Source organism: Aethalodelphis obliquidens, unplaced genomic scaffold (assembly GCF_003676395.1).
Source record: "Aethalodelphis obliquidens isolate GAN/ISIS:26980383/991018 unplaced genomic scaffold, ASM367639v1 scaffold34, whole genome shotgun sequence".
Lineage (NCBI taxonomy): Eukaryota > Metazoa > Chordata > Mammalia > Artiodactyla > Delphinidae > Aethalodelphis > Aethalodelphis obliquidens.
In genome coordinates this window covers 11,586,797-11,609,353 of record NW_020837978.1, presented here as the reverse complement: position 1 = coordinate 11,609,353, position 22,557 = coordinate 11,586,797, and the positions used below count along the sequence as shown (strand labels likewise).

The 22,557-nt window shown below is 45.3% G+C and overlaps 1 long non-coding RNA gene across 1 annotated transcript; it reads left to right on the top strand.

Annotated features, from left to right (window-relative positions):
* The first annotated feature begins 9,276 nt into the window (after window positions 1–9,276).
* Window positions 9,277–22,290, top strand: LOC113631766 (uncharacterized). Its single transcript, XR_003437563.1, has 2 exons — window positions 9,277–9,317; window positions 19,873–22,290. It is a non-coding gene; the product is annotated as an uncharacterized LOC113631766 (long non-coding RNA).
* The last annotated feature ends 267 nt before the right edge of the window (window positions 22,291–22,557 follow it).

Below are 22,557 nucleotides of genomic sequence, written 5' to 3'. Positions count from 1 at the left end.
CATGCCGCGGAGCGGCTGGGCCCGTGATCCATGGCCGCTGAGCCTGCGCGTCCAGAGCCTGTGCTCCGCAACGGGAGAGGCCACAACAGTGAGAGGCCCGCGTAACGCAAAAAAAAAGTAATAAATTAAAAAAAAAAAAAAAAGTAAAGACCAAGGACAGAAGAATAATCCTCAGTCCTATATTATATGCATATTGAAATTTCCCTCTTAATGCAGGGATGACACACGTTATCCCACGTGCTTCCACACATGAATCACAGCCGTGGTTCTCCTAAGAAGTAACTCAAGGTTCATCTTCTCCAGAAATCCTGCCTTAATAGCCCATCTTCCCTGCCCCACCGTATTATATCCGTATATGCTTACATTCTCCAATTTTGTCTTATGTTCCCATCTCCTCTCCAAATAAAAAATAAGCTTTCTAAAGTCAGAGACCATGTTGTCTACTTCTCATCCCCTCCCCAAAGCTCCAGAAACTTCTTAGAATTTGGCAGGGTCCAGTAAATGCTTACTGATGAATATTTCACCCAAACTATAATGCCTGACTATTTAGACTTTTGCCAGCCATTTAGTCTCTTGACTATCATCTCCAATTGCGTTTTGGAGCACTACTGTTTCTCCTCTTCCAGTATCCAAATCCACCATAGTGCTGTATACTCTTTAAGGGCCCAGCTCCAGTCTTATCTCCACTTCAGCCTGGCTGCTGGGCTTCCTCCTCTTGAATTCTCATTGCCCCTGTTCCTTCAGCCACATCTTTTAAGAATAAAAATCACACGTATTTAAGGTGTACAGCGTGATGTTTGGATATGCATATTCATTTTTTAAAGAGGTGTGGAAACTTAACCACTCAAGTGTATATATATATATATATTTTTTAATTTATTTATTTTACTTATTTTCGGCTGTGTTGGGCCTTCGTTGCTGCGCATGGGCTTTCTCTAGTTGCAGCGAGCGGGGGCTACTCTTCTTTGAGGTGCGCAGGCTTCACATTGTGGTGGCTTCTCTTTTGTGGAGCACAGGCTCTAGGCGCACGGGATTCAGTAGTTGTGGTATGTGGGTTCAGTAGTTGTGGCTCATGGGCTCTAGAGCGCAGGCCCAGTAGTTGTGGTGCACGGGCTCAGTTGCTCCACAGCGTGTGGGATCTTCCCGGACCAGGGCTAGAACCCATGTGCCCTGCACTGGCAGGCGAATTCTTAACTATTGTGCCACCAGGGAAGCCCGTATATTCATTATGAAATGGCTATTACAGTCAAACTAATTAACATATCTCTCACCTCACATGGTTACCATTAGCCCCATTTTTTGAGCTTTAAAATTTTATTCCATGTTGTCTTTGTTTTCTGATTATGTCATTTATATATCTTGTCTCTCCTATTTAGATTGAAAATCTCACCGGAGCCATGATTTGTCTCATATTGAGGCCGCCCTTGGGCAGTGAGGCCCATCACTGGGTAGGAATCAGATGTTTCTAATGTTAACTCTCTGAGTGACCTTAAGCCATTCATTTGACCCCTGTGGGCCTCTGCTTCATCATCGATAAAATGAGAGGGTTAAATTCAATTATCGCCAAAGGAATTTGTGGATCCAACATGCTCTAATCCTACTTTGACCTTTGTACTCTGCTTCCTTGTTCCCTTCTCAGTGCTGGCCCCCCTAAGTAGACTTAAATACATAATTGTTGGGTAAGGATTACTAGGGCAGATTTCTTTATACTTGTATGTTATTAATTGCCTAATACAACCTTATGTTTCTCTGTGATATCTAATGATACCTTTCATTTATATAACTTGTTATAGTGTTTAAAGCACAGTCATAATAATATAATTTAACCCATAAAACAACCCAGATTAAGATAGGTCTTACCATCTTCACTCTTCCACTGTGAAAATGAAATAGCAAGAGGTTATGATTTGCTCAAGTTCATATAACTAGTAGGGTGGCAGAGCCAGGAGTCAAAGCCAGGCCTCCTGTCTCTGCATCCCTTGTGCAGGCCACCTCCCTGGTTTTCTAAAATGTGATCCAAGACACACTATTCCATGTTACCAGATACTGAAAGAAAAGGATGTTTGAGGAGATAGATTTGGAATTTCTAACTTACCCAAAGACACTTTAGAGTTGAAAATCCCTAAGAGGCATATAGTTTTCCAAACTACTTTGGCCACAGAAGCCTATTTTTAAGGAGCTGGTATCCATGGAACAGTCTCAGAGACAAGCTTCACCCAATATGATGAATTTATGCTTCAAAAATGATTGCTGACTGACAATAATTCTTACCTAAGTGACTGAATACTTTATGTGAAGTTTCTAATTTTATATAGGTCTATCTTGGTATGTAGGGGGAAGGGAGTTAGGAGGAGGGATATAAAAAATAATCTTTGACTCACATCAGGTTTATAAATAACTGTGAGCCAGTGTACTTAGAAGGTAGGGGCTTCTATTGAGAGAAGGTAGAACAGCTATTTCAAGCTGAGATTTGCCAGAGTATTTTAAAACACTAGAAGGTAAACCGAGAAGTAAACAGCCTTCTTAAGAGTGAGTGATGTCAAGGAGACATTAGTTCTTTTTGTTATTCACCGCTCCCTGTCCCTGACTTTATAGTCTTATTTGTCAAGCTTCACTTAAATGCCACAGCACAAGCCAGATACAGTAAAATAATATTTTATACCGGTTGACTGTGGACCTCGTTTATACAAGTCACTGAAAGTCCCTGGTTCTTTGGATTTTCTAAAATTTTTGGACTATCGTTACTATTCTGCTTAGATTATGTCTTGTGTTATTGAAAGTGAGGTGACCCCGATTCAGAAACTCTGGTAAGGCAGCCAAGATGGGAAACCTGCAGTTCCTAAAAATAGAAGTTACTGTTTATAATAATACAGGTAATCTGTGTTTGGGGGGAAAAAAATCTATCAGTAATTAACGAGACCACAGGGGATCATTATGAGGAAACTGAGGCATAGAGATTCCAAGTAGGCAGGGAAAGAGGAAAGGAACTGTATTAACCAGGACATCTTCTGTCGCTGATGAACGAAGCCCACATGAAAAGAGCTAATGGAAAAAAAAGGGGTGGAGAGCTTTGCTTAAGGAGCTGGGGAATCTGGAGTCCTAGTTTTAGGGCTACAAATGATGTCATCATCTCCCCCATCTCCTTGCTTCTCATTCTCTCTCCATTCATCTCAGCATTTCTTTCTTCTGTCAGCAGGCAGCGAAGGTAGCTCCAAAGAAAACTTGTTTCCCACCATGGACATGGTGGTGGAGCACAATTTGTTACCAGAAGGAGTGGGAGAAAAACATTCTGGGCAGCAAATAAGCAACAGCAATCACAGCCCACCACAGGAATCATTAGCTCTTCACTCTGTCAGGGCCACAAAAGGGAGTAGCGTAGGAGAAAAGTAGCTTTCACCAATCAGGAGCCCAGAGGTGCATTTGATTCCAGACCGGCCCAGCTCAGTCCAGGGCTACACTTTCTCGTTCACCCCAACTTCCACACTTCAAGGTTTTCACAGACACATAATCCAAGATGCTGGTTAATCTCCATCCGACCCTCTGCCCATGGCGCCTATGAATCCATATGCTGCTAAACAAAACCAGAGCCCATCTCCTGCAAAACTGTAACATCTGCAGAGTTTATGTTCTTTCCTGAAATCTTAATGTTTCCAAAACCCCAGATTCATCCATACCTTTACAGAAACCCGGGACCACGTTTCTTTCTGATCACACACACACACACACACACACACACACAGTAAAACAGAAGAGATTTGGACACCAGCAGTTATACTGTGACTAGAAATTAGTGGATTATTAATTTCTAGATGTCTGTCTTTCAGTTGTCAAGCATTCACTGAAAAAAAAAAAAAAACATTTGTTGAACATTTACTAAGGATATGAAATTGAATAAAACAAATCCTATCCTCAAAACATGCATACAAAGCACTGAGTTTTCCCTCATGAAAGGAACGTCAGCGAAGACGTCTGAAGGAAGTAGGGGGCCTCTAGGCTCTACTCAGCTGAGGGCTGGCCATGAGCTGCTCTGGTGTTGAGCCTCCTGGGAGACTGCAGAAGAGGCCCCATTCCTTAACTCCACCCCCGTCTACTCATCCTCAGCCCCAAGAATCTGGAAGCTCAGCCTCCTCTCTTTTTTTCTTTTCTCTCCTTTTAGCTTTCATTTGTTCATTCATTCATTCATCCATCCAAAGAGTACCCAGGGCCTGCTTAGAATGCTCCCCTTTCTCTGCACTTTCACCTTTCTGGATACTTGCAGCCCTCCTAAGTGAGCAAAGTGGAGCCCAACAGTCCTCAGACAGGAAGGGCACCTGGGCTGAGAAAAAGGGAGGAGGCACTGAACCCAGGTGAAGTCCAGAAATGCAGGACAAGGCAAGGGGACCCACAGTGTCACAATCAGGCCTTTATTACTACAAAATGGCAATGTCTTTTTGTGTCCACGTGTGCATGTGCATAAGATAAAGGAGGTGAGGGCTTTCAAACAGTGTACGGGGGCTTCCCTGGTGGCACAGTGGTTGAGGATCTGCCTGCTAATTCAGGGGACACGGGTTCGAGCCCTGGTCTGGGAAGATCCCACATGCCGCAGAGCAACTAGGCCCGTGAGCCACAACTACTGAGCCTGCGCGTCTGGAGCCTGTGCTCTGCAACAACAGAGGCCACGACAGTGAGAGGCCCGCGCACCATGATGAAGAGTGGCCCCCGCTTGCCACACCTAGAGAAAGCCCTCGTACAGAAACGAAGACCCAGCACAGCCAAAAATAAAAAYAAATAAATTAAAAGATGGCTCAACATTAAAAAAAAAAAAAAACAGTGTATGGTATCTTAGAGGGTTTTGGGCATTTATGATTGTAGACAAATACAGATACAAAGAGAAAAACTATAACATCAGGGTGGTTATTCAATATAGTATAGCTTACAGGCGAGATTATACTGGGAATCTGAAGGCTTGGGGTTTAGTCTCAGTTTTTTGTGACGTTGGACAAGTCACTTTGCTAGGCGTCCACTTGTGGCCCAAGGATGGGTCCAATATCCACATCTGGGACAAAGGCGTCCCTTTTGAGCAAACTACCTTGTCCCCTCCAGCTTTCATCCTAGGTTCCTGCTTTTTCCCAAGATCCAGCACCATCAATCAGCTGAGAGTTCTTTCTCCTAAAGAATGGGGAAAGATGAGTTCCAAAAAGGTTGAATGTCTTTTTCTGCCTAAAAATTTTTCTTCTCCTCCCCAAACTTTTAAATAAAGAAGCAGCCAAAGTATTTGACTTTGCTGGCTTAGCAGATGGGCTTATACTGTAATAGAGTATTATTTAAGCCCAACTTCAATTTTTATAATAGTCATCAATAATTTTAAGGGAATTCCCTGGCGGTCCGGTGGTTAGGACTCCGTGCTCCCACTGCAGGGGGCTCGGGTTTGATCCCTGATCAGGTAACTAAGATCCCCCATGCCACGTGGCACGGCCAAAAAATTAAATTAAAATTATGGTTTAGAAAAAAAAAAAAATTGTGAAAGTCCAACATAATGACCTTTACATCCACAAAAGTAACGGACTTATGTTACTTATCCACAGCCCAAATCATTATCTAGGTGAAGAGAGGCACTTAAATATCTCCTTTCTCCAATCTAAGGTCAAGGTTGACCATAGATCATTTGCTGCCCTTTTAAGTAGTGAATTGGCCCACATAGTTAGAGTTCTACCATTAGAATATCATTCTTGAAAAGAAAAGAAAATTTCTCCCTTTGGGATAAGGCACTCTAAGATCTAGGGATCTATTTTTAAACGAAAGTTCTACAAGAGAATTATTACACTGTTATCAGTCATTAATACGTTATCAGGAATTAAGCATTAGAGATTAGCAAACCAGACTTCTAGCAAGGTCTCAGGAAACAAAATAAGGAAGTGTTGATATGTATGATACTTTTAATAAAGTATCTTTTATATCTCAGCTTTCTTATCAACACAGTGGAGCAAATTGTCATGTACTCTAGTATGGATTTTGATGAGGAGAAAAAAATTAGAAATAAAAAAGCCAACTGAAAGGAAAAATCATACAGAAACACAGGTATCATTGTAGATATCCTTTAGTATGTGACACAGATATACTTCTGAAATTTTTATTATGAAGCAGAGTCATTTATTATGAATTCTTGAGCCTAAGTTCACGAATGACAGCCCTGACCAGGGAATGGTGGGTCCAGGTAAGAGTCTACCTTTCGGTTTGTCTGAGACTTTCCTGGTATTAGCACTGAAAGTACTGAGCAAACCATCAAGGATGGTCACCCCAGCTTAGAAAGATATTCCAGACTGCAAACTCCAAGAGGGTAGAAGCTCCAAATGAAGGGTGGAACCGGTCCTCAATCAATATTTTTGGAGTGATGCAATCAATGAATGTCCCTGAACAAAGTCCATTCTCACTGTACCCATTCCTCTGAACACTTGGGGGGAAGGCATGACATAAATCCCAGATACCAGTGACCATCATACATTTGGCCTCTCTGGTCCACAAAGGAGTCTTTCTTCAACTGAGTTACCTTTCCGGGACCCCCAGGAAATTCTTCCAATTCTTGTCAGTCTTAGCCCAACACATAATTCTCAGAACTGACCTGGAGGTGAATCTTTCACAGCTATGACGTTAAAACCAGCTGCAGAGGAGAATCATGGGAGTGGCACACCTTCCAAAATCCAAGGTTAATAGGCTGTGAATTGCCACTTTCTTCACTTCAGCAATTCCTTTAACCTGCTTGGGGAGGAGAAGAAAGTGGGGCAGCATGAGCTATGAGGGGGCAACAGACAACAACGCTCTCTGCTCCCCTCGTCCCACCCCTCCCAACCCTCTTGCTCCCCCTCCCAGAAGCACCGGGCATTCAGTTATACGGTACTAGATATTTATACAGCCTACTCAGTGCGAATTCAAATTTATTTCCAAGTCATTAGGGCCAATTACTCACCTTTGGGCCCCGTAATATCATTTGTTTCCTGCCAAACAGATTGTTTTTTCCTATTGCAAATGTGATAAATCCTTTAGAGCGCTGCTCAGTCATGTTTAAACTGATTCAAATTGGTGCCGGGTTGGGGGTGAATGAATGAGTGGATGAGTCATGATATACAGATCTCACTGATGATCCTTTTAATTCGAGAAGGATTCAGTGCTATTGAGGAGAATGGGCTGACTTGGAAGGCACTAGTATGAATACTGGTACTACTTATTTCCTTTAATTGGACCAAGACTTGAAAGAATGAAAATATTTTCTTTTGCCTTTATTTTGGCCACGAAGGATCCAATTTCCTTTCTTCTCCAGCTTTCACAGATGTATTAAATTACATGCTGTGTCTAACTGTGCTAGGATTTGAGGAGGTTAGAAAAACAATGATAAAATAGTCCCTGTCCTGTGGGAGATTGCAGTCTATCTGAAAGAAAAGATAGGCACACAAGTAAAAAAAAGTATCAACCGAAAACTTAATAATCTCCGTGATTAGGTTCCAAAATGGTCTGGTCTAGTGATTCTCCACGTGTGTGTGCTGCCCCAGACTAGCCCTATGAGAATCACCTGGGACTTGGAAGAACTGCAAATTCTTGGGCTCTCTACCCCAGCCCCAGTGAATGAGAATTTTAGGGGCAGGGCACAGCGATGTGTGTTTTAACAAGCCCTTTGAGGGTGTGATACTCATGTAGTTTTGAGAAATTCTTTTTTTTTTTAATTAATTAATTTTTGGCTGCGTTGGGTCTTCATTGCTGTGCGCGGGCTTTCTCTAGTTGCGGCGAGCGGGGGCTCCTCTTCGTTGCGGTGCGCGGGCTTCTCACTGCGGTGGCTTCTCTTGTTGCGGAGCACAGGCTCTAGGCACACGGGCTTCAGTAGTTGTGGCACGTGGGCTCAGTAGTTGTGGTGCACGGGCTTAGTTGCTCCGCGGCACGTGGGATCTTCCCGGACCAGGGCTCGAACCCGTGTCCCCTGCGCTGGCAGGCGGATTCATAGCTACTGTGCTACTAGGGAAGTTCAGTTTGAGAACTTCTTGTGTAGATGTTTTAGTGCCCAGAGGTTTGGGAGAGTGATGTGGAAACTGGAAAAGGATCTGAACTGAGTTTGGCCAGACAGCTCCTCTCTTGATTTCAGTTTCCGAAATTACCTAGTAAATCTCTATATAAATAACTCTCTTTACAACTGTAGTTTTTTTTTTAATCACTTGTGTTAATAGGCATTAATCTGTGATTGTCTTAGCTCCCTTCATTAAGATGTAAACTCCCTGAAGGCAAGGCAGGTCCCTCTTTTCTACTTCCTGCCCAACTCTTGACTTCATGCTAAAGATAAAAGTTTAATATTGTTCTTGCTGGATTGTATATTTCCATGATTTTATATCTTCCTATGATTTGTGAAATATACATTAAGGGCCTGTAATGTGCCTGATAATTGATATTGACAGGAGTAAAAAGTCCTGTAAGAAATGACCCTTGCCCTAGAATCTAGTTGGAACAAAAATATACCCTCAAGAAAGAACAGCATGAGGTTGCATACGGGTAAGTACAAATAAAGATTTAGATTAGATTAATAAAGACCACAGGATTCAGAAAAGAGGGATAGAGAGCCATCCAGTGGGTGGAGAGGGGGTGGAGCTTGAGCAGGATTTCAAAACCCTTGGAGAGGGTTAGCCTGGCCCGGAACAATGGGGAAAGGGAGAAGAGGGCTGGAACCAGGGGACTGGGTGGCCTGGAGCAAGATATGGACAGAGTCAAGGAGCCTTAGGGTGATAGCCCTGCTATGCGGGTGCCTGTGAAGTGGGGAGAGGGTTAGAGTGGAAAGGGTTGGAGTAGGTAGTTCCCGGAGAGCCATGAATGGCAGCTTTGCTAAGAATTTTTCCCTTAAGTGTATGCTTTGTTTTGTTTTATTTTGTTTTGCGGGCAGGGCGGATAGGGGTAGATTGTGAGTCTTGTGCAGAAGGAATTGGACATGGGGAAGGAGAGAAGGAAAAAACAGTCAGAAGGGGCTCAGTCGTTCAGCCCCACTTATGGGCTCTTCCTCTGGGTCCCGAGATGGAAGAGAGCTGCTCTTCCCTGAAGGAGCTCACAGTCTAGTGACAGAGGCAGAATATCCTAACACAGCGACATCAACACCACGGTAGAAAAGTTGGGGATTTCCAGCCTGGGCTATCAGGGAAGGCTTCCCGGAGCAAGGGACACTAGGACTGAGTGGCTTTAGCAAGGTGCAGAAGTGGACAGAGGAACAGCAGGCGCAGAGGCACCAAAGCAAGAGGGAGCAGGGGGCAGTGAAGGGATTACAAGCAGATTGGTTGGATTTGGCAAAGGTGGACATGAGCAAATGACCAGAGGTGAGTCTTGGAGAGACGGGCAGACGTGAGATCATGACGGGATGACGGGTGGGACGTGGCCAGGGTAGCAGTTTGAAGAGGATACTCTAATGGGAGTCTGAAAGGAGGGGACATGCCAGCAAGGCATTTAGAAGGGTGAAGGGTGAAAGGCCAGACCCTGGGGGAGAGGAGGATTGTGGGAACGTCACAGAGCCTTTGAGTCGAAGGACCAGCAAGACTTGATGCCAGTGGTTATGTGGGTCGAGGGACAGAAAAGGGTCAACATTTAAAATATATAGTTTTTTGAGCTTGGGCAGCTCAGAGAATGCTGTTACTGTTGAGAGAAATAAGGAAGTTCGGAGGGGAAACTGGGGGTGGGGGAAAGACGATGATTTCAGTTTTGGACGCGTTGTTTGTTCTCTTGAGCTGCTTTGTTTGGTTTCTATAGCTGTTTCTTCTTCCCTTAAAATTTAGTTTCACTGCTTGGAGGAAAAAAAAAAAAAGAGCCCAGTTTTGTATCTTGCACAAGATCGAGGTGCATCTATTTATACAACCTAAAATGACCCAAGAGCCTAAGGGATCAATAAACAACCGACTTGTTCCAGATTTTCAGTGCCAGGTGCCAAGGTGAGGAAGTGCGCTGGGGGAGGCTGTTCTGCCCGATGTTTCTGTCTTGTCATCCGTGTCACAGGGGAAGGGGAAGCTTGGGAACCTCACCTGGCTGGCTGGACTTCTTCTGTTTTTCTCCGCAGTCCTTGCTCCACAAATCAGGGCTTCCCAACGGACCTGTCGGAGGAGATCATAGGTCTGACATCCCAGGCCTCCCTGGCTCAGTTTCCTAGAGCAAAAGCTTTCTAAACAGACTCTTGCTCTCTGGGGACAGGAACTAAAGTTTCTGCAGCCTCACTGACACTCACCGACCTCAGATATTTTCATGTCCTGCTCGGGCTGGTGGCTAGGACTACCGGCGAGAGAGAACATAGGTCAGCCTGACTCTCCCGCTCGCTCAAGTGCGGAAAGCCTCACAGTGTGGGATCAAGGAGAGAAAGAAAAGCCTGACCCTGGCTCCTCTCCACCGGAGACAGAGAAGCAGTGGGCTGAGGTGAGGCCAGCTGACCGCTCTGCCTCCCATAGACTCTTTTTCTTTCTAAAAATTTATTTATTTAATTTATTCATTTTTAGCTGTGTTGCGTCTTCGTTGCTGCGCGCGGGCTGTCTCAAGTCGTGGTGAGCGGGGACTACTCTTTGTTGCGGTGCACGGGCGCACTCATTCTGGTGGTTTCTCTTGTTGCGGAGCCCGGGCTCTAGGTGTGTGGGCTTCAGTAGTTGTGGCACATGGGCTCAGTAGTTGTGGCATGTGGGTTCAGTAGTTGTGGCACACAGGCTCAGTAGTTGTGACACATGGGCTCTAGAGTGCAGGCTCAGCAGTTGTGGCACATGGGCTCAGTAGTTGTGGTGCACAGGCTTAGTTGCTCCATGGCATGTAGGATCTTCCTGGACCAGGGCTCGAACCCATGTGCCCTGCATTGGCAGGCAGGTTCCTAACCACTGTGCCACGAGGGAAGCCCCCCATAGACTCTTTCAAGCCACCAGCCACGCTGCCTCTCTGATGCTTGCACGTATGCCGAGTGTCCCTGCCTGACCTCTTTAAGCACAGTTCATCTACCTTGATTTCATGGAGTCAAGCTAACCCTACCTGTGTGACCTCCTTAGCCGGGCTGAAGCACTATTGAAAGATAAAGTTCATTTAGGAATAAGAATAACTTTCTTAAGTTGGGGTTTTGTGGAACAAGGGGCAGCTGCTCTGAAATCAAGGAGGAGCCCTGGTGTCACCTGACTCTTCCTCTTGGAAAAGCATCCTGCAAACCCATTCACTGCTCTCCGTCCTTACCATTAGCCTAGACCTTCAACTCTTGCCTGTTCCACCGTAATTCCCTCCAAACTGGCCTTCCTGCCCACACGCTGCCCAGCTACAATCCATTCCCTGCAGTGAAGAGAGACTGGTCTTCCCGCAACCCAAATCTGATTCTGTCCTGTGGCGGATCACCTGCGAATGCGGCCGCCAACACTTCCTCCCATCCCCATATGCACGCTCTTCCCATGAAAAGTGGAATCTATTTCTCCTCCTCTTGAGTCTGGGCCTTCTGACTTGCTTCTACCAACAGAATGTTGTTAGTGATGAAAATGACATTCTGGGACTTCTAAACCCAGGGGTTAAGAGCTTAGCTTCTGTTTTTCCTCACTTGGGAGTCAGCTGCCATGGAAAGAAACTTGGGCCAGATAACCAGATGATAACAGACCAGCTGGAGAAACAGAGGACCAGCCGGCCCCCGAAGGTTGCAGCCAGAGGAATGAGTGGGGCCATATGAACATTCTAACCCCAGCCATCTTGGTTCTCCCATTCCAGTCAGATCACCCCAGCCAGCTCCCCGGGGAGCAAAGAAGAGCCCAAATCGCAGGATCATGAGTAGATAAAGGGTTGCTGTTTTTTAAGCCACGAAGTTTTGGCGTGGCTTGTTACATAGCAATAGATGTTACATAGCAATGATGGCTAAAACATACCCTACTCTTTTTTTTTTGCGGAACGCGGGCCTCTCACTGTTGCGGCCTCTCCCGTTGCGGAGCACAGGCTCCAGACGCGCAGGCTCAGCGGCCATGGCTCACGGGCCCAACCGCTCCGCGGCATGTGGGATCCTCCCGAACCGGGGCACGAGTCCCCTGCATCGGCAGGCGGACTCCCAACCACTGCGCCACCGGGGAAGCCCATACCCTACTCTTAAAGTACACTTTCCTTAAAATGGTGCTGACCCAGCCCCTGCATCTTCAACCTCATCTCTCACCACTCCACCTAGTCTTCTACTCTAGGCCTTTGCACACTTATACCACAACTCTCTCACCCTCCTTAATCCTACCTAGTCATCATCAGCTTCCTTCTTCTAGGAAACACCACTTCTTCCAGGAAATCTTTGATTCCATGAGACTAGGTTAGGGGCCTTATGTACAATATCATATAAGTTTCAGGTGTACAACATAGTGATTCACAATTTTTTTTTTCTTTTTGGCCATGCCTCACAGCTTGCAGGATCATAGTTCCCTGACCAGGGATTGAACCCAGGCCATGGCAGTGAAAGCCCGGAATCCTAACCACTAGGCCACCAGGCAACTCCCGTGATTCACAATTTTTAAAGGTTATATTCCATTTATAGTTATTATAAAATATTGGCTAGAGTCCCTGTGTTGTACAATCTACCATTATACTTTTAATGACGTATATACCATGAAGGTGGGGACTTTCTGCCTTTCTTGTGAGTGTATCCCATATTCCTCACACACCATCTGCACAGTAGGTGCTATTCAACGTTTGCTGAATGAATGAATGAAAGGCCAGCTGAATAAGGGACTAAAACTATGGAGTATTCTTTTTAGACTTGATCATGTCATCCTTTCCTCATACCACCCCGATCATCCCCAGCAGATATTACATTCTGAAAGCTTTCTTTCATCTTCTCTGAATCTTAAATTTCTTCTCTCTATCTCAACTGTCTCTGAAGGGACAGTAACTGGTATTCAGGGTGATGAGCCTGGGATATGAGGAATCCTTGATGTGATGAATTGTCAGTGATTAAAGGTTACTTTTACCTTTTGAAAATTGAGTCAGTCAATTTATAACAATCTACGTCTCTAACTCTTCATCAACCCCAATGTTAAAAATTCCCAAACAACTCCAATGTTTGTCCCTGCTGGGTAATAAAAACAAATGCCTTGCTTTTGTAAATGTTTTTACTTTTTCAGAGGGGATTTCACGTCTGGGTTTCATATCCATTTGATTCTCACCACAGTTCTACGAGATGAATAGGAAGGTGGTGGTATGTTTCTATGTTACAGGTTTGGAAGCAGAGGTTGTATAGGCTTCCAGGGCTATATAGCTCATTGGAGAAACAAGGGAGACAGGATCCATTCTGCTGATGACATACCAGCCTGCTGCTTTTGCCCCATGTGGTCTCTGGGACAACAGTCCAGTTTACGGAAAAACTGAAAGTTGTACTTGACATTTGTATTTTTCTTTACAGTATTTAGTTATTAAGATTTCCTTTCTATTACTTTAAAATTTTTTAATTGTTTTACTTTTTGTGGTACGCGGGCCTCTCACTGCGGCGGCCCCTCCCGTTGCGGAGCACAGGCTCCGGACATGCAGACCCAGAGGCCATGGCTCACAGGCCCATGTGGGATCTTCCCGGACCGGGGCACGAACCCGCGTCCCCTGCATCGGCAGGCGGACTCTCAACCACTGCGCCACCAGGGAAGCCCTCCCCTTATTTTTTTTTTTTTTCTGGAGAATTTAAAAATAAATCCCAGACATTGTTCCATTTTACCCATAAATACCTCATTATATCTATCTAATAGATAAGGCGCCTTTATCACTTTATCTAAAACATAACCATCATACCATTTCACACCTACCAAAATCAGCAATAATGCTTTAACGTCAGCTAATATGCTATCTATATTCAACTTTTATAGGATTTTCTTCTTCAGTTGGTTTATTCAAATCAAAACCTAAACAAGTTCCACACGCTGTTTTTTTAAAAAAATTGTATTTACTTATTTATTTATTTTTGGCTGTGTTGGGTCTTCTTTGCTGCTCACGGGCTTTCTCTAGGTGCGGCAAGCGGGGGCTACTCTTCATTGTGGTGCAAGGGCTTCTCGTTGTGGTGGCTTCTCCTGCTGTGGAGCACGGGCTCTAGGTGCGCAGGCTTCAGTAGTTGTGGCCCGCAGGCTCAGTAGTTGTGGCACGTGGCCTCAGCAGTTGTGGCTCACGGGCTCTAGAGCGCAGGCTCAGTAGTTGTGGTGCACGGGATTAGTTGCTCCGCGTCATGTGGGATCTTCCAGGACCAGGGATCGAATCCGTGTCCCCTGCATTAGTGGCTGGATTCTTAACCACTGTGCCACCAGGTAAGTTCCTTTGAGTCATCTTCAATTCTTTTCTCTCAGACCCCCGACAGCCAATCTCATCAGGCCCTATTGTCTCTACCACCAAAATATACCCCGAAGCAGAATCTGTCCACTTCTTTCCATGATGCCTATCGCTATTGTCCTCGTTAATCTACCTTTTACCTGGATTACTGGTATGCAAGTTGTTGAATCCATTCTTCTGTTTAATCTGTTTAATCTGCTTGTTTAATCTATTAATCTATTTCTTCTGGTTAATCTATTCTTCAACAGATGGACAGATGGTCAAGGTGGTCTTTTTTTTTTTTTTTTTTTTTTTGGCCTGACCAGGAAATGAACCCAGGCCACAGCAGTGAAAGCACTGATTCCTAACCACTAGACCACCAGGGAACTCCCACAGTGGTCTTTTAAAAATATGAAAGTCAGATGATGTAATTCCTCTCAGTCAAAATGAGTTCACATACCATTTGTTAAAGTAACCAGACTGGGCCCAAGATGGAGTCGCTCATGGCCAGCCCAACAACAGCAAACCAAAACGTCACTAAGTTTCTATGCTTGGCTCTCCCAGAAAAGGAAGGCCTGGGTCAACCAGTGAGTGCTTGTCTGCTCAGCACAAGTCACCTCACTGGCTACACCACTTCCCTTTCCTCCATACGGCGGGAGTTCCTCGCTTTAACCAATCAGCAAATGCATTGTTCCTGCTCATTTGGGTCTATAAACCCCTCTCGGATTGTACAACTCTTCAGAGTTCCTTTCTATCTGCTAGACGGCATGCTGCCTGATTCATAAATTGCTGAGTCAAGCCAATAAGATCTTGAAGGTTTACCCAGCTGAACTTTTGTTCTTTAGCACACGTTAACTATAACTTTATCTCCTACAACCTTCTCCCTTGCTAATCAGCTCCAGTCACTGGAATCTCCTTTCTCCCTGTGGTGAGCCGAGCTCCTGCATTTTCACTTGCTTTTCCTGGGGAGGACTGTTCTGACTTCCCCCATCTGAGACCTTCCCACAGGTCTTAGCAGAAATGCCACTTTCTTGGCAAGACCGTCTCTGACCTCTATCCCAATTCTCGTTCATTACTCTGTGTGGATGTTCTTTGTTGTAGCCATATCTCATTTATTTGATTACTGTTGGTCTCCTTCAGCCGAATGTAAGTTCTACAAGTGTAGATGCCTTGTCTGTCATGGGGACTGCTGTAAATCAAAGGCCTAGAATAAACGCCTGGCAGACTGTGGGCACCTAGGCCAATTAAAAAATTTATTTATTTGTTTGTTTGTTTATTTTTGGCACAGCATTCGGGATCTTAGTTCCCCAACCGGGGATCAAACCTGTGCCCGCTGCAGTGGAAGCGAGAGGTCTCAACCCCTGGACCGCCAGGGAAGTACCCCCTCAAAATTTTTTTTTAAACTTAACCAATAAATGATGAAAAGAAACCATCCAAGACTCCATTCCAGGCTCCAGCGCTGAGCTCTTTTGGTTAACTGGATAACCTTGGACTCAAACCACCTCTGGAGGCGAGTTGGACAGAGAGAGGGAAAGCAGACTCCCTCCACTGCGCTCTGATCCTCGTCTAGGGGCACCCAAAGGATTTCTGCTTTGCTTAGGCCTTCTCAAGTTTGATGCCTGCCTCATCCCCCATGCCGCCCCTTGCCTCTTTCACCTGAAGGGTGGAGGAAAAGCAAGAAGTACAGATGTGACACCCAGCCACAGGAGACATGTTACGGCGGGCACTCCATTCAGCCTTGGAAACAGTTCTAGGGAGAATTAAAAATACAGCAGCACTGAAAGAAAGTGCTTGAGGGTGGGGCAGGGAGGGAGGCGCATTGTTTGTCTTTGGCAGCATTTAGGATGAAAGGAATAGTTTAGAAATTAGAGAATAGCCATTGTTTTCTGAAAGAAGCCCCAGAGGCCCTACCTGTGGGCCAAAAGGAGAAAGTCTAACAAAAGAGGCAAAGGGGGAAGAAGATTCGGGGTAGTCTCCTGTTTTTATAATGTGCTGCTTTTGCTGATCATGGCATAAGGTATTTCGGAGGGTTTTTTTGGTTGTCATTTATTTTGTTTTGTTTATCATCACCTTTGCTAATCTTGGAGACTTCCCCTTCCTTTGGGTTTATATTGTCAGAATATTTAGGGAAAGATTTGAAGAATTTCCCCTTCCCAACCCCAATTCTTCGAATGCAAATAAAATCATTTACCATTTGGATACACTGTAATTAAAGAGAGGAAGGGGCAGTTTCGTGAATCTAAAACAGACTTCCTTTTTTCTGTGTGTGGGTTCTGAGTCATTTAAAGGCAACGGGAGGACCCGCTGAGGGGGGCTGGGCAAAGGGGGTTGGCGGTGAAGGTGGGGCGGAGGTGCTGAAATCAACAACAGAACAGAATTGAAGCTGGGTCACATGATAAGACATCAAATCCCACACAATCTGACATTAGACAACTCTTTATGGTAAAATGTTAAGTACTTAATATTTTACTTTCATTGCAGGTCATCTTGCATTGTACCCCAAAGCTATTTGTTCCTAGAACAAACGTGCGTATGCTTATTAGATTTTAACAATCCGCTGCTTCCAGTTAGTAAAGAGGTCAGCCTAGACCTGGCTCTCTATGAATGAATGAGCCTCATTTGCACTGGTGGTGACCAATACAGTAGTTCTCAAACCAGAAGGATGAGATGTGGCTGGAGAGATGATATATCAGTAATGCTGATTCAATCCTTTTTTCTTCCTTATATTTTATTTTCATGCATCCCTGTGCCTGTGGGTGACTTACCACCCTCCTCCTCCCCTTGTGTTTAAGGTTGAGCCTGGTTTATCACCTAAGAAGTGATCAAGACAGTCAAGCCAAGGTGGAAAGAAGCAGCCACTCAGCCTCCCTCCTTCACCTGCCTCTCTCTCTATAACTGGCTTTTATTGATTATTCGATTGGGTAAACACCCAGAAGGGGAAATAACTTAGTGGAAAAGTCGTGTTATTTTATCCATTCTGATTTTCATCGGTTCTGAGAAAATTTGATTCATTTTCCTAGATCACTACTAACTTTTGGGTTTTCTCTCTTTCAAAAAAAAAAAAAAGAAGAAGAATAAAAAGAAAGAAAGAGGGACTTCCCTGGTGGCACAGTGGTTAAGAATCTGCCTGCCAATGCAGGGGACATGGGTTTGAGCCCCAGTTCAGGAAGATCCCACATGCTGCGGAGCATCTAAGCCCATGCGCCACAACTACTGGGCCTGCGCTCTAGAGCCCATGAGCCACAACTACTGAGCCCGCGTGCCACAACTACTGAAGTGGGCGTGCCACAACTACTGAAGCCCGTGCGCCTAGAGCCCGTGCTCCACAACAAGACAAGCCACCGCCATGAGAAGCCCGTGCACTGTAATGAAGAGTAGCCCCTGCTCACCGCAACTAGAGAAAGCCCACGCACAGCAATGAAGACCCAACACAGCCAAAACTAAAATAAATTAAAAGAAAAAATAAAGAAAGGAAGAAAGAAAAGGAATGAAAAAGAAAGGGAGGGAGGGAGGGAGTGGGAGAGAGAGAGAGAGGAAGGAAGGAAGGAAGAAAGAAAGAAAAATGGTTTTGGGGGGTCAAGAGCTGAATCATGAGTTAAATAGGAGGTGGATGGACAGACACAGTTGACTAACTGGGCTGTACTTCCTCTGCTCTCCCAAACACCTTGTAACAGCCCTTCTCTGGGGATGTGAGAGCGAAATTCTGCGGCTGAGTCTCACTTCCAGTTGATGAAATGCTTCGTCATCGGCTGGGGTGAAGACGCATCTTCAGTAATAAGGCATGACTGTAATTCCTCACCCCCTGGCTATTATTAATCATGACTCATTTCATGAAAGAGGGAATAAAAGACTCTGTAGGCCCAAAGCACATCTAAGCTGGAAGGATTTCAGGCTTGGGCGTGTGAGGCTTTTCCCTTTATAAAGGGGGAAATGAGTGTGTTCTCCTAAGGGAGAGAGGTCTGGCTCTCGCAGAGGAGACTGTCAGATCGGCCCCTTGCACAGGGAAAGGTCTTACGCATAATCAGGAGAAAACAAACTCACCCTGATCTGACTCTCCATTAACAGCCTGCATTGATACAATGGTCTGCAGCAATATTTGCCCTGTTTTCTCCTTAGAAAACAAGACATGTCCAAGTGCCTTGGGCCATATACTTAGTCCTGACTTAGCCTGGAATTATTTGGGGGTTATTCACCCTTGATAATGAATAACTACATAGCTGGAAGGAATCTTAGAGATCATTGCATGTGTCTCCTCAATTCAAAGATAAGGGAGAAAAAACAAGGTTGATAAGATTTACTGGGACCTGCGCAGAACACTATTCCTTGACTCAGAAATGAACTGGCACCCTGGGCTTTGGGCTTTTAGGCCTATGCTCTATCTATTGCAACAGAACCTCAACTGAGTGTGGACTTCAGCTGAGTGAACTCTGGAAGGTTCACGTGTCACACTGGACCTCAGTAAGAGGTGTACCTGTTACTAACTTATTACTAACCTGCCACATGGGTAAGATCTTCTGAGATTAAGAGCACAGGCTTTTGGGAATCAGAGGACCTGGGTTCAAATGGAGACTATGCCTGTGCTTGACTACATAGTCTTGGGCAAACTAGTTAACCTTGTCACACTAAAATAACTAGAAAGTCTCAGTTTCCTCATCTCTTAAATGGGTCTAATAGCATTATCGTCAAGCAATGGTTGTTGTAAAGATTAAGATCATGCACATGAAGTGCTCAGCACAGGACATAGTTAGCTCTTGGTAAACATTGTTGTTAGGAGTGAAATGGCTTCCTTAAGGAGGGCTCAAATAAGATTAGAGGGTAAACGATGTGTGGCTTTCTCCCAATCATGTTTCTTTCCTTCCTTCTTAGTAGGACGGCTTTCTTTGCCAAGGAGTCCCCGACTCTCCTGTCGGGGAGATGTACATGGTGGCAGTTCGTCTGCTCTTGGAAGAGAGAGTGATGCGAGTTCTTAGGGTTCATTGCTCCCCCTTAGCCCAGCTCAGGTCCACCTCCAAAAGCCGGGGAATCACAGAAGGCTGGTTACTGCAGCTTCTCACCCCGCCCCTCCTAGTTTACTCTTCTTCTCACCCTTCTCTGCCTCCTGCACCTTCCTTTCCTCTCCTTCCTCCCTTCTATCCTCTCCATCCTCCCTTCTATCTTCTCCATCAGTTGCTACCACTGATCCAGCACTGGGAACACTAGGAAATCCTCCAACGTCCTTTTCCTAGTGTTTTTTACACTTGATCTTAGCCAAAAGGCTGAGAAGCGATTTCCTAAGTTTTTTTAAGAAGCATTTTCTAGCGTGTGTTAAAAATAATTTCGTTTTCAGAGGCATGACAAACCAGAGATGCGCCTTTAAGGAAGGACAGGCTGCAGGGCTGAAAGCCCCTAGCTGTCTCCTCTGGGACCCATCTCAGCTAGAGGCTGGCTTCTCCCAGCAGCCCAGGGTCACAGACAGAGCCCGGCGGTGTTCCAAGGGCTGGGCTCTTTCTGCCCCAGGAGGTACTCCTCTAGTGGGTGTTCTCTGCTCCAGGGCTCCCTTGGCTTGGAGAGGGTTGGTCACATCTTCATTCTGATCTGAAGACTCCCCCTGCCCCGTCCTGCTCCTGCCCTTTTCTTTCATAGGTTTTCCCTGTGAAACCCCGTACCAGCATCTGCTTCCCGGAGAACACAAGAAGCCTCGCTACTCGTCATCCCATCCCTAGGGCCGTATGCGTGGGACACATATGTGTCCGGAAGGGGAGCAGATGACATACGCTGGGGAAAAAGGGCTCAGAGGGCAAGAAATGCCTGAGCACCAGCTCCGTGCTGGGCACTGCGCCAGGCCCTCTGTGTCTGAGATTTCCTTAATCTTCATAATGAAACTGATGTTGGTTTCACCACCTCCATTTACTGTTAAAGACACTGACGGCTCAGAAAGGTTAAGAAACTTGCCTGAGGGCTTCGAACCCATCCAGGGATGCCAAACAACAAAAACAAAACCACAGACAAACAAAAAAGAAACTTGCCCGAGGGCACCTGACTGCTAAGGGGTGGAACCAGGATTTGAACCTAGAGTGTTTGACTCCAGTGTTTGGGCTCTTTGGGCTGCTGGGCCGAGGGTGAGGCAGCACCGTGGGCCCCGTTCCCTTCTGGAAACCCCGCAAGCCAAGCATCTTCATCAATACTCAGTAATGCTGTCAGACCTATCAGAGCCCAGAGTCATTCGGAGTGGCGTGCAGGAGAGAGACCTTAGAATCCTTCATTTCACTCTAGAAACGCCTTCTGAATCTCCTGCTGAGATCCACCCCTTTCCCCACATTCAGCTTCAGACAAAGGGCTAAGCCTAATAAAGGTAAACACCATCGTAATTATAATGAAGTAATAATAATACAAAGTTAGCTCACGTGATGAGCGCTCTCGTGACACGTACTTTTTCATCCACACACATCCATGTGTTTTCTTGCTTTAATATTTGTTCTTCCATCTGCCTTGCGAAGAACTTTCTTCCCTTGTGAACGTTCCTGCCTGTCTGTCCTCCTGCTGACCCTGAATTTCAAGGAGGGGGCAGATGCTCAGCTGCTGCTCAGCCCTCTGGCTACACTTTGAGCCTCAGAGAGACAAGCAGGTACATGATTTTCTGCCATGTTACAAATAGGGAAACATGAAGGAGTAAGTTGGGTTGTGCGCATTAAGGGAGTATGGCTATATGGGGCCTGACTGTCTTCCTGTGCTTTGGCTCAAAGGAAATTATAAAACGTTATTAAGCGTCTGTTATCTCTGTCTCGTGGGAATTTCATTTAGCCCCTTGATATATCAATGCTAGATCTGGCCTGCAAGAAGACTGTTTAGTACCACTTATTGATGATTTACTCTGTACCAGGCACTGTGATGGGTACTTCGCAGGCAACTATACTTTCATGGCTTTCGAGCCATGATGGTCCCATTTTACTTAGGAGCAAACAGATTCAGAGAGGTTAAGCAGCTGGCTTAAGATCACACAGCTAGGCAGAATTAGGTTTCAAACCTAACTCTTTCTGACTCCAAAGCTTATTCTGTGCACCATGCTATATAGCTTTGGGAAGAAATGGGCTTAGGAGGCCCTGAAACTGAATGTTTTAAAATAGATATTAAAACTATTTGATATTTGTTGTATCCTCAAGACAATTTAGTGAGATAGATGGCAATATTTTCCATCTTAACACATCCTTCCCTTTTTACGCCTCTTTTTCCTCCCAACCACCCCTTTCAAGGCCAAAGCTCTAAAATAAAACTAGCCCACACTTCCTCACATCCCATCCTTTCCTCCACGTACTTCCCCGGGGCTCCATGCCCACCTCGTCACAGAACCTGCTCTTGTCATCATCCCCAGTGACCTCCGTGTTGCCAGATCCACTGGACTCTCTCCCCTCCCAATCTTTTTCAGATTCTTTAGGAATATTTGACCCAGTTGATCCCTCCTTCTTGAAAGAATGTCCTCCTTTGGTTTGGGGAACATCACACACTCTCAGTGTTTTCCTTTCCCCTCTCTGGCCACCACGCAGGCCCCTTCCCGGGTTCTTTCTATTACCAGCTGTGTATGCAATACTCCGTCCTTCCTTCTTCCTGACAAATACAAGCCCAGCGTTGTTCAGGTCAGCAAGCTGCCCAGCTAAGAAGACTTCCTTTTCTGGACTCACTTGGAGTTGGGAGGATGTGTGCTCTGGACAATGAAGAAGCTGGCTGCGTAAAGGCTTCCAGGACAGCTTTCATTTCTCGATTGAAAGGAGAGGGCTTGCCCTGTGTCCCTCCTGCTTCCTACCTGGATTGTGGTCCTGCACCCAAAGGTACAGCTGCCATCTTGTGACCATGAAGCCACAAGCTCGAGGATAGAGACCTACGTGCCAAAAACCGCAGAAGAGGAAGATAGAAGAACTTGGGTCCCCGAGATGTTATGGATCGGCTGCACCATCCTTGGGCTGCCAAGGTCCAGAGTTCACGTTATGTGACAAGAATACACCCTCACCTAAACACCCAACAAGAATTTTCTGTTATTTGCCATCAAATAAAAACATTCTGAACTGATACTTAACTACCGTGCCTCTGAGTCTTAGAAACACCCAGGATTTAGTCCTTGGACCCTCTTCTTTTATCTGTCTGATGATATACAAGCTCTGGGAGAAGGTAGCTCTCACTAGGGGACTTTCTACACTTCCTTAGTTTTAAATAATCATTTTTTTTTTTTAATCACTGTAATTGTTTTATTTTTCAGGTTCACTTTGAAAGGCAGTATTCGTTAGGGTGTGTATTTTGGCAGTTTTTAAGAGGGACTTTTTTTTTTTTAATGTATAT